The following is a 12576-nucleotide window of genomic DNA, read 5'->3' as shown; positions in this document are numbered from 1 at the left end:
TGTGTGTGTGTGTGTGTGTGTATGAGAGAGAGAGAGAGAGAGAGAGAGAGAGCATTGTTCATCAAGTGTCGATTAGATTTAAGCAATGAAATCGATAACGATTTGCGTGACAACATACATAGCCTGTTTAATACACCTTGATTGGCCATCAAAGTGAATTAGCATGAACATTACAAGACAGATCAGCAACGTTTTACGCAGATTTGAGTTTAATGGCTTGTATGCCCATGTAGGTCATTGCGCCATGTATTTGGGACATATGACTTCAAGTGAACACAGCAGAAACTATACATTGTAATTCATTTTAACTGTTAGAATACCTAGATGATATTATTGCAATAATTATAAATAAGTATAAACATTTAATAAACTGCCACTTAAACAAGCAAATAAGCAAATAAACTGTTTTAGTTTCTAAATCTTCGCTAAAAATGACAGTTGACAACGTATCAAAACTATTTTCAAACATCCCGATACATTTTTTTTGAGAGCACATAAACAGGTGCCTTTACACATCAGTGTTCATTTCTATGGAGGGGGTTACTGCCATGATTATATGCGTGTATTTTCTAATCTTCCTTGATGCATTATTGTAAATGGCTGCATGCAAGTCCTACTGTCATAAATCTATCATGGTATATTGTATTCTCCATTGATGCAAATTGTATGTGGCAGTTCGCAAGTGCTACTTTCGTTCTGCGTTATTGAAAATGGCTGCTTTCAGGTGCTACTTTCATAATTCTAGTCGTCAATTTTCTATTCTTCATTGATGCAAGCTGTTAATGGCTGCCTGCAAGTACTTAGATCTACTTTCGTTCTGCGTCATTGTATCTTGCAAATTGCCAGTTACTGAATTGATTCTGTAGTTTGTCGTATTGCAAATGCTGTCAGTTATTACAAGTTTTAATGTTCTATTTATAAACTTGCTATATCACAAGTTACACAGATTGCAACTTCTAAAATCATGATTATAATGTAGTATCAAGCACGTTGCAAGTTAGCATCATGAAAGTAACATAAAATAATGACTATTATGACAACAGATGGCGCTGTGGCACGTCAGTAGTCTTTCAATCTGACCACTCCCCTGATCCTAGCAACAAGAGGTTATAACACTTTAAGTTTGTTTGGGCGTCTTATTTCAAATATCATTCGAATTAGGTTACCGCATGTCAGTCAGCTGTTCTAAGAGTATTACCATTCAGAAGAGAGGTGGCCTGCAGGAAGTACAAAATAAATTAAATGTATCAAATTGTACATAATTAGATGTATTTACACAATGTTAATATTCAGCTGACCCTTCCCACCCGATTTTTATTTGGACATTTTGTGGGTGTAGCATGTAATACTGTACTTTAACCGCACGGTGGCAGAATAGGGTAGCCGCTTCCAAGAAAGGGTTAAGGACCTTATTTGTTTATGTATTCTCATTCACAATGTTATCAATTTAGAGCATATTTATTTTTTTTAGAGTGCAATGCAAATTCTGCTTTTTGTATCAGTAAAGACCTCATATGGTTTGAGCAAATTGCTGATAACTGCACCTCAAGGCCATACTTTCTCTTGCTTGTTTATTCACGAGAGAGAGAGAGAGAGAGAGAGAGAGGTGTGTGTGTGTGTGTGTGTGTGTGTGTGTGTGTGAGAGAGAGAGAGAGAGAGAGAGAGATATTCAAATGAAATAGAATTCTTATATTTGTATGACATAAAGTATTATGCAATAGCCAGGAAGTATTGTCACTAGTTGTCAGTGACAAGTATGTCGTATCCCCAATTTCATTTTAAGTCTCCAATCCCAATACAGTAGCAAGAGGCTAATGACTTGCAACAAGGATATCACACACTAAGCGTATACTGTAGCATAGCTATATGCTACAAAAATATGAACTTATTTTCTTATGTAAGAAAATAAATTCTAACAGTATGAAATATATTTTTATATTTAAACATAAAGAACATTTCCTTACAATTATGAGCTGCTTTGTTTTCACATATATCAAACTGAAATCTACGTTTTTTATTATTTAAAATCGTATTCATCCATTTATGAAGCGATATTTATAGTATATAAAAGATGATTGATTATAAGGTACCTCACTGATAAAACATCAGACTCCTTTGGTAGCAATTATAAAAATATAATATACTGGACATAAATAACGTTGCTACCGCAACCAGTAACCAGCTCAATTTGTTTGCATTATTACTGTTACAGTACAGTACTAAAAGTACTTGATACATTTGGATATGAAATTAATGGAGCAGTTTTAAAAAGATTAATACAAACTTTTACATGTATCTTCCACAGATGTGATTGTTTTCTGTTAGATGAGCAAGAAACTCCCTCCACACACACACACACACAATTAAAAAAAAACTTTACAAGTTTTTAAGGCTATTCATGGCTCAAGCTGTTGTAGCATCCATCCTCCCCCGCCACGCATAATAACTTCAATCATCAGTGATTTTATCATTATTTTATCCTCTTTATAATATAAATTAATACTGTCATGATACAAAAACTATCAGTACAATACAACAATGCAATAAAGCAAAATAAATAAATTAAAACTATATATAGTCCTGTGTTTAACTTTCACAGGTAATATTAGAGAAAAATAAATATTTAATGTAAACAGACATTCATAAAAACAATATTGTTAGATAAATTAGTCTAAAACAAAACTTATCATGCAGGTAGAAATTATAAGGAACAAATACTGGATTGTCTTGTTAAATTGTTTTTATAGATGTATTTGGCAATCCGTTTTGTTTTTCACTTTCACATGAATAAAACATGACTAAAGAAAAACTTTTCACACAGTTTGCGTCTGGATTGGACATACACTCATAATTACAAGTTCTGAGGAATTCAAACGGTAAATTCTGGATTGGCCGAAACTCATTTCCTTTTGTGTACCTCATACATTGGATTTTTATTCAATATGTAGACTGTACAAAAATTATCATTTTTGGGAGATTTTTTTGTTGTTGCTGGCAATAAAATAAGTTGTTTGCACTTGCTATGAGCAAAAAAAAAAAAGCCATGAGAAGGATTATATTTTATTTGCAAATTTGTTATTTCTTCTGCTTTGATCTTCAAAAAACTATTAAATTTATGAACTTGAAATGAAAATTTAAATTTGGCCCGTTATTCGTAATATATGTTCCTCGGAACATTGAATAAGGTAAATTCCATAATTTAAATGACTTAATCACTCAACAGAGAGAGAGAGAGAGAGAGAGAGAGAGAGAGAGAGAGAGACTCATAAGTTAGTGTCTTCACGGAATAATAGAAACCAGTAGCCGATTTCTGACTGCGGTTGTAAGTTGTTTGCGCAGAAAGTAAAAGCTACCTTATAAGCATGCAAGACATTTTAATGTGGGTTATAGGCCTCCAAGTATTATGGGGAATCGAAGACACAAGACTGCATTTCAGAAATCGAAGCCACACAAGTACGAGTTTGTTACTTAGTGAAAAATGATGTCATTATGAGAAAATAAAAAACACCTGATCACCTGCTGATGATGAGTGGTCAGTGAGCAATAAAATTGTTGTTCCTGAGTCGTATAGACAGGAAATGCATAGTTTAGATCGTACAATTCTTTAAGCTGGTCATTTTGGTGTCAATAAGACTTATCACAAGATCCTGAATCATTTTTACTGGCCTAAAATTAAATGTGATGTTTATAGGTACCAAAGATCGTGTCACACTTGTCAAATGGTAGGAAATCCCAATCAGAATATATCTAAGGCACATCTGGAACCTATTCCTTCATTTGACCATTTGACAAGCCATGTAGCAGATAAATGGTAGACTGTCGGTCCTTACCTAATATCAGGTTACTCAACGAATATTTGTTGACCATAATGTGTGCGTCTTCAATATCTCCATAGCCTATTCCTTTGAAGAATATTAAAGCAAAAACTGTTCTAAAAGTTTAGCAATGTTTTTTTAACAATTGTTTGCCTCCCCAAAAATCTGTCCAGCAATTTTATGTCGGATTTTATCAACACCTAATGCATGAATTAAACATCCAACATGTTTAATTCAACATCACCCTGAAAATCATAGGGACAGCACACGACTGTCAGAAAGCACTCTCACCTACCCAGGATACATGTATACTGTTTTCTCACCCATGCGACAGAGATATCTACTTGTTTTGCTAACCTTACTTTTCTTGTCTTAGTCTAGTCATCGCAGACCAACCGTCTCAGTCAAGGTGTCCACGCGCTCAGAACTATTTTTTAAAAAAAAGAAACCCTTGTTGTCTTCTGCTGTGCCTGACGTAGTTGTACTAAAATCAAACAACAACAACAACAGCAACAAATATATAACTTAAGTTAAATCCATCTTTGAGAACACACCATACAAAAACATTTCGAGAGAGACAAAGACAAACACATATGATGTCGAGCTTTTTGGTATTATGCTTGTTCGTTCCACACAGCATGGTCAGTTGTATCCTATATGCAGCCCTAGCTCAGTACATTTTTAAATCAGCGTCATTAGATGTAGCTAAAGCTTCATAACTAGTTTTAAATACTTCGTGTGAAACAAATTATATACTGTTAGCTACATTTAATGACGCTGACCTGAAAATGACTGTGCTACAGATAGGATAAAATTCTCAATGCTGTGTGAAATGACCAGTATAACAGAAAACACCGATCCATGCATATAGACTATAGACCTATACACTTCATAGCCTCCTAACTCTCTTAACAACTACGGAAAACTTAGGAACAGCCATAAACGTGTTATATAAAACATGCTTTTTTCTAATTTTGTTAAGCATCTCCATTGTGCCCCGGTTGAATCAAAAATATACCTACAATATTTAATGACAAATAATACACTTACAAGCCAAAAGGAATCATTTATCCGTCAGCACATTAATCCATAAGCAAATTTCACTGTAGCACTTGCCATATTTCCAGGACAGAAAAATAAATGTTCAAAGAATCCGTGAACTTGAAAGTTTAGTACATGGTTATCCGTTAGAGTTTGTTTTTGGAGGGTCTATTATACACGGGGGTAATTTTACAATTACTATTAAGGACAACACAATTATGTCACACACAGTTTCACCTCCTCCACAGAAAGGAATAGTTATATACGATAGTGACACAGATCTCTAATTACCCATGAATAATCTAAAGAAAGATGTTACTCTTCGTTAGAGCTTGTACTAAGTATAACTACAGTAGAGCTGTGTAGCCAATATCGTTTTATTATTTACAATATAACTTTTCAAAATTGGAACTGATGAAAATAAAACCGTTTCTTGTAATAAATATTAATCATTTATTGTCAATTTCATATAACATCCATATATTAAATATGATAATACCTCATTATTATGCGCCGTTTTTTGTTGTTATTTTTCTTTGCTCACGCGTATAAACTGTGTACTTCGGACGCAACGGTCACACCACAAGTCCATATCCCTCATTAACAAATTTATATTCATGCGCCGCATGTAAACATTGGACGTGAACACTAGTCAATAATTCTTTTTACTTTAAAGGAAAATATTGGGTGAGAAAAGTAATCTACGTTGGAGTTTGGACCGAGACAAGGAAATCCCAGTCGTGGGTTTATATTATATATCTCCCCACTCGGGCAAGCCTCGTGGGGAGAAAATAATATAAACCCTTGACTGGGATTTCCTTGTCTGGGTCCAAACCCCAACATAGATTCTATATATATTGAATCAAACCTTAATAAAGACATTGATCAGTAAAATCCTGCATTGTATAACTATCGAGTAAGATCAGGAGAATTGTTTCCCCATGCTGGTAATTACCACCAAAGAAAGACCCGATAACTACCCTAAAACACTAAAAGGCTGTCCCAAAACAGCCTCAACTAATCGTGATATCTATAGTTAATTAAATAAAATCAAACCTAATAAAAACACAGTGATCAGTAAAATTCTACCCTGTATAATTATTCAGTAAGATAAGTGGAGTCTTTTCTCTTGTTGAAGGAAACACCCTAAGACTGACCCACAACACCCTCATCGACCCAGGATCCATGTATACAATTACAATAACTTAATAAAATATGCAGTTATGGTGCATTCTCTCTCTCTCTCTCTCTCTCTCTCTCTCTCTCTCTTTGATCACAGGGTAAGTCACAAAACTACTTTTATACTTAATAAGTATGAATCATGTGTCATACATTCATATTTCAAAAATTATTTTAAAGGTTATTTTTATATAAAAAATCTTTAATGTGACAGACGGCAGCTGAATAATTAGAGGTGCTATATTTATAATTTTAAAATTCTTGAACGAACTTATTTTTTTAAATTGGTTTGATAATGGTAAGAATTACAATAAATACAAGTAAAATCTCCTGTAACATTTTGTCTTTTGTCTCTGATTGCAAACCAGTTTTAAAGCTGGTTGTTTTTATTTATTTATTATTTTGTTTTATAAATACATTGAAAGGTTGAGGTTCTGTACATTAACAATGCAAATTAAGTATTGGAAAACAATCGTACACTAAATATAATACTTATAATCGCAAGTAAACATTTTTATCTTGATACAAACATGATTTTCCACACTTTGATTATTTCGGCTTCCAAAAAGAAGATTGTGATAAGAATAAGAAAACTTTTAGGAATACTTAATATTTTTTAAATGTCATTTTACCTATAAACTTTTTTTAAAATGTGCTATTAATGCTGCTTTGAAAAATAATGTTTTCGTCGGAGCTTCTGTGCAACAGTATCACAGGAAAAGATAGACGTCTGTGAGGTGCGTCAAAATGGGTGACGTACAATACGATCCTTACAACCAGGGTCGTCTGATAAAGCTCGTTAAGAAGAGTACGATGGAATATACCATTGTGGTTTCTGTTCCCCACTGTGTTAAAATAAGGTTTCCAAAGTAATAGAGATATCACTAAAATTAGATTTTTTAAACGGTGAAACTAAATACTTAAATGCGTCAAAACTGGGGTTGAAGAAGATGGACTATCCTGCTGTAGTGTATGCATTTTTGTTTCGTAAGGTGTTTGATCTTCGAGAAAGCACACGGTTTTAGAAAACGATAAAAACTGAATCCCATAAAGTTCCGTGGGGAGCATTAATTATTTCTGGTAAAGGAAAAACGTTAGAACTTTTAAACTTGAGCGCCGTCTGTTGTCATAATGTCATGCTAATCTCTAGTATGCCATTCTGACAACAGATGGCGACACGAGTTGGACAACAAAGACGATAATGATAAAACTTAGTATTTACATTGTTGCAAAGACAAATCTGTATGAAAGCAGCAGTTGGAATGATACAATTGTAATAAGGCGTGTTTATAAACAGAATATCCAAAACTTGTAATTGTAATATGGCGTGTTTTTAAGCACAATATACAAAACTTGTAATAACTGACATAGCGGTTGCCATACGACTAACTACTTAATCAGTTCAGTAGTTGGCAAACTGTAAGATACAATGATGCAGATGGAAAGTAGATTAAACACTTGCAAGCACCCATTTACAGCTTGTATCAATGAAAAATAGAAAACTCATGACTAGAATTATGAATGTAGCAGTTGCAAGCAGCAATTGACAAAAATGTAGAAGGAAAGTAGCCCTTGCAAACTGCCACATACAATTTGCATCAATGAAGAATACAATATACATGGACAGATTCATGAAAGTAGGACTTGCAAGCATCCATTTACAATAACGCATGAAGGAAGATTAGAAAATACACGCATAGAATTATGGCGGTAATCCCCTTCCATACATTTCGCTCACATCCTTGAGGCCAATGTTACGGATCACACATCGAATGTATGCCGCTAGCTGCCATTACCAACCGTTCGGATCACCTCTGTTATTTATGAAACATCGATTGGCCAAAATGTTGCGAATGCATCGAGCTATTTTTTTAATCGCAACTTCTCGTCAATTCTGCGGTCAGTCCAATCCTAGGAAGAGTGTAAGCCTCTAAGTAGTCCAAGCAGATTGCGGTTTCTTTTTTTTACGAAGATATTTCTGTGGAACTAAATGATTTCTCTTTAAATTAGTGTGCCTTCTAAGGTAACAATTATTACTTCCGGGTCTGTACCCAAGACTGAGCTATTATCATAGCATTTTTTCCTTTTACTTTAGTGGTGATCCTGGGCAAAGATTGAAACATTCTTGGTGATGTTTTAAAGGAAATTTATGTATTCTTTGGAATAAGAACATTATGGTTTGATTGTATATAATTTGGTGACAGTGTCCAGTGAGTAATTTGGCACTGACACTTGACCAGATATGAAATCACTTACCCTAGGCACATTGCTTTTGTTTTCCTTTCATCTTCAACAAAAATAGCAGTTAACTATGAAAATAACTTAATTGTAAGTTCTTCTTTGAAGATGCTTTAAAGTAACACATGATTTATTAAGATGTGGACTCGATGGAAAGTTCCACATTAACAACAAATGCGGAGATTTTATGGGGAATATATCAGAGACATGTTTTTGTCCGATGTAGTCCGAATGTGTTCAGCTTCAACTTTACAGCTAGACGTTTAAGAAGTAATTCTGAACAAAATGTGTTTCTTTTTTCTCTCGTAAATACTAGGTGAAGTTTTGAAAACGAAAAATAAATAAATTCTTTGTTCTAGTGGCAGTTGATTAACTATTTATAGCTATTTGTAATTAAAATAATGTAATTTAAGTACTCTTGTCACTTGGACAATTTAATGTTTTCTGCTGTACTCATATGAAGTCATATCGCAACCCCCTCCCCCCAAAAAAATAAATAAAAACTTCGTGCACTGACCAAGAAGGGTATATACATCTAAATATACATAATAACAACATCTGACATAGGTGTCTTGCAATTTTTAAATAGCAAGATTAGAATATGTGTTTTGGGTTGGATTTATTTTGTGGGTTTTTTGTTGTTGTTATTATTTGTTCTTACGTGCATCAGTAAAACGGGGTGCCCATTCACGAAGAACAGCCTAAAACAACGGTTACTGTGTCCTTTAATAAAAACCACGTGATGAGAGTAGGTAAATCAGTACCATGATTAGCATCAGTGCAATAATTTCATACTCATCATAATAGGTGTACCCAAGGTAATAACATCTCATATTATGACCTTATACTGCTAAACTTTTAGCACTCGTGTGGTAATTCATTAAGGTTTATGTGCCCTTCCCGGTTATTATACATTAACTTCAGGCCACAGGACATCAAAAAAGCACATAATGATGGCCGTAGGATTTCAAATAACCAAAGCAGAAACTATATATTGCAATTAATTCTGACTGATTTGAATACTTATATGATATACGTTATTGAATGTACCAATAAGTATAAATAGTATGATAAGCATCATTGTATGAACCAATAGGTATACATAGCATGACATGCATTACTGTAGGTACCAATGGGTATAACTAGTATGAAATATATCATTGTATGCACCAACAAGTATAAATAGTATGACATTCATTATTGTAGGTACCAACATGCATAAATAGTATGACATTCATTATTGTATGCACCAACATGTATAAATAGTATGATTTGCTTTACGGTATGTATCAGTAGGTATAAATAGTATGACATGCGTTATGTACCAATAGATATAAATAGTATGACATGCATTATGTACCAATAGATATAAATAGTATGACATGCATTATTATTGGTACCAATAGGTATAATTGGTATGACATATATTATTGCATGTACCGACAGGTATAAATAATATGACATGCTTTATGTACCAATAGATACAAATTGCATAACTTGCATTTGTGAATGTACCTATAGGTATAAATATTTAATCAGCTGCCACTAGAATAAAATCATTTGTTTTAGTTTTCAAAACTTTATAAAAATTGACGAAGTCCAAAAGATTGACATTTACAATTGTGAGTTAACCCCTAAACATGTAGTTGTAAAGTGAAGGTTACTAATCAGTTGGGTCATTGACCACTGTGGGGAGTATAAGATTAATACCATGGGTTGAAGACATCAGTGCAAGTGTAAACTATATAGGGGATGTTTTTAAACTAATTTTTACACGTTTTTACGACAATGTCATTTGCTGATGAATTTATAGAACTGTCAAAATACACACAACAGGTAAATTGCTTGTTTAAATGGCAGTTGATTAAATCTTTTTTTTAATTCTTATTTGTAATTACAATAATATAAGCTAGATGCTCATATGAGTTAACATTAATTACAATGCAGAGTTTCTGCTTTGTTTTTTTTTTTTTTTAAATCATATGGATAAATTATACGGTGTCACGACCAAGAAGGGTGCATAAGCCTTAACGCCTAAAGTTCCTAATTATAGTATTATCAAAAGTGTAACTCATACTTTTACAAAATCTAAAACATTTTTCAAGAGTTCATCTAAGGATAACTTAACAACAGAGATGACTCGCAATATAACATGAAAAAAACGATAATATTTATAGTCCATCGAGGGACACCAAAAAGTGGACTATGCAGACGTAGGGCTGACATATTAATAGGCAGTTTTGACAAGAACCTATCGCTTTTCCCTGGGCATAGAATTTTAACATGATCCGGACCATTATCGCATTTGAGACTTTTGACATTTAAAGAGCTCCACAAATTATGGCATTTGCTGAGCGTGCTTTCTACGTTTTTTGTTTGACATCTGTAGATGATTCAGCCTGCGTTCTAGAAGTTCAGAGTAACCTATAGGCGCCATTTGTGACCTACCAGTTGTCAACAACAAATGGTGCAAAATCAAAACTTTTTTGCATTTCTGTTAAAAATGTACCGTGTCCTTTGCCTGTTCAAATGACAGTCAGCTACCAAATTAGTCACACGACGAATGTGTCGACAAATCAGGTTTAGAGTCATCTAAATGTATATGGATGAGATGTGAAGCGTTGTAAACAGGTGGTGTCTTGGGAAAAGACAGTTTTAGCCTATGATTTATTTTGTACGAGTCAGTGTGGAGAAAATGCATTTATTCTGGCATTTCAATAGCGTGTTCCCGTACATTTCTCAGTGGGGGAGTGATAAAAAGCTTTGGCAGTTTGAACGGGATTTCTTTATTGATCGATGAAAAACATAAGCTATCGAGAATAATTATCGAAACGAAATTGAACCAAACGATCGCAAGCGATCCCAAGCCCAAGAGAATTACAGTTGTCATTGGATATAGCCAGGCACGGGTGAGAGCTTTGAAACACAAAAAGGCACTCTAGAAAGAAGATATAACTTAAATTACGAAAACAACGGGAAAATAAAGTACTATAAGCACGAGGAAAAACATTCGTCTTTAAGAGGTCTATTTATTGCTTTTATATCAGGCGGTAATTGACAAATTAACTTAATATAATTTGCAATGCTATTATTACTCGTTGCCCTATGTTTTTTTTTAAAAAAGTAACATAGCTTTTTTTTTCTGACGATGAAACTGGGCTTTTGGAAACATATGAGCAATAATGTTTACTTGGTACACCACCCAATGGCGTCACATCGTTTGTTAATTATCCCGTGTGGTCACTTAGTGACCCCATTGTCATAAAAATGATTTCTTTCAAATAATGGCCAGTCTGCATTATATGTGGAATCTGCCTCCTATCTGAACTGTAGTGACTGGTAGGTAGCCTCGTATCTGGACTGTAGTGACTGGTGGGTAGCCTCCTATCTGGACTGTAGTGATTGGTAAGGAGCCTAATATCTGGACTGTAGTGACTGGTAGGTAGCCTCCTATCTGGAATGTAGTGACTGGTAGGTAGCCTCCTATCGGGAATGTAGTGACAGGTGGGTAGCCACCTATCTGTAATGCAGTGACTGGTAGGTAGCCTCCTATCTGGAATGTAGTGAATGGTAGGTCTGTAGTGACTGGTAGGTAGCCTCCTATCTGGAATGTAGTGAATGGTAGGTAGCCTCCTATCTGGACTGTAGTGACTGGAAGGTAGGCTCCTATATGGATTGTAGTGACAGGTGGGTAGCCACCTATCTGTAATGTAGTGACTGGTGGGTATCCTCATATCTGGAATGTAGTGATTAGTGGGTAGCCTCCTATCTGGAATGTTGTGACTGATAGGTAGCCTCCTATCTGGAACGTAGTGATTGGTGGGTAGCCATCTATCTGGAATACAGTGACTGGTTGGTAGCCTCCTATCTGTAATGTAGTGATTGGTGGGTGGCCTCACATATATGACACGGTGTGTGATGGGTGAAACAGTATGCTTTGCTTGCTATTTCATGCTACATTACTCCTAGAATACTGGGTGAGATGTGAACCAAAAAACTGCTTTCGACAATATCTAGGGGAAAAAGAACTTGAACTAAAAATTAAAATCTCAAGTGCTATCCACTCAAAGGTTTATTATTGACAAATTTAATTGCTAAATGATTAATTTATTTATTGATTGAATGGCCTAATCAATAGCTAAGCAGGTAGTGAAAGGAAGGATGTGACACATTTGTAAGCTAACAAATAATTTTCGATTCTGGACATGCATTCTTTTGAGCAAATATATGACATTATATTTCTTCAACGTAGTGGCAAAGTTAAGAAATATACATTTTGTTCCCTTCTCCAATATCACTAAAC

At 34.4% G+C, this 12576-nt stretch overlaps 1 protein-coding gene across 1 annotated transcript in view; it reads right to left on the bottom strand.

Moving 5' to 3' along the window:
- LOC149801816 (limbic system-associated membrane protein-like) overlaps positions 1-12576 on the bottom strand; it is a 75681-nt gene that overhangs the window by 20129 nt on the left and 42976 nt on the right. The gene's annotated exons all lie outside the window — the stretch shown is intronic.

The sequence above is a fragment of the Sinohyriopsis cumingii genome, chromosome 4 (assembly GCF_028554795.1).
Source record: "Sinohyriopsis cumingii isolate HCF-2022 chromosome 4, ASM2855479v2, whole genome shotgun sequence".
Classification (NCBI taxonomy): domain Eukaryota; kingdom Metazoa; phylum Mollusca; class Bivalvia; order Unionida; family Unionidae; genus Sinohyriopsis; species Sinohyriopsis cumingii.
The sequence above is the reverse complement of the archived record's forward strand: the minus strand, read 5'-3'. Positions and strand labels throughout refer to the sequence as shown.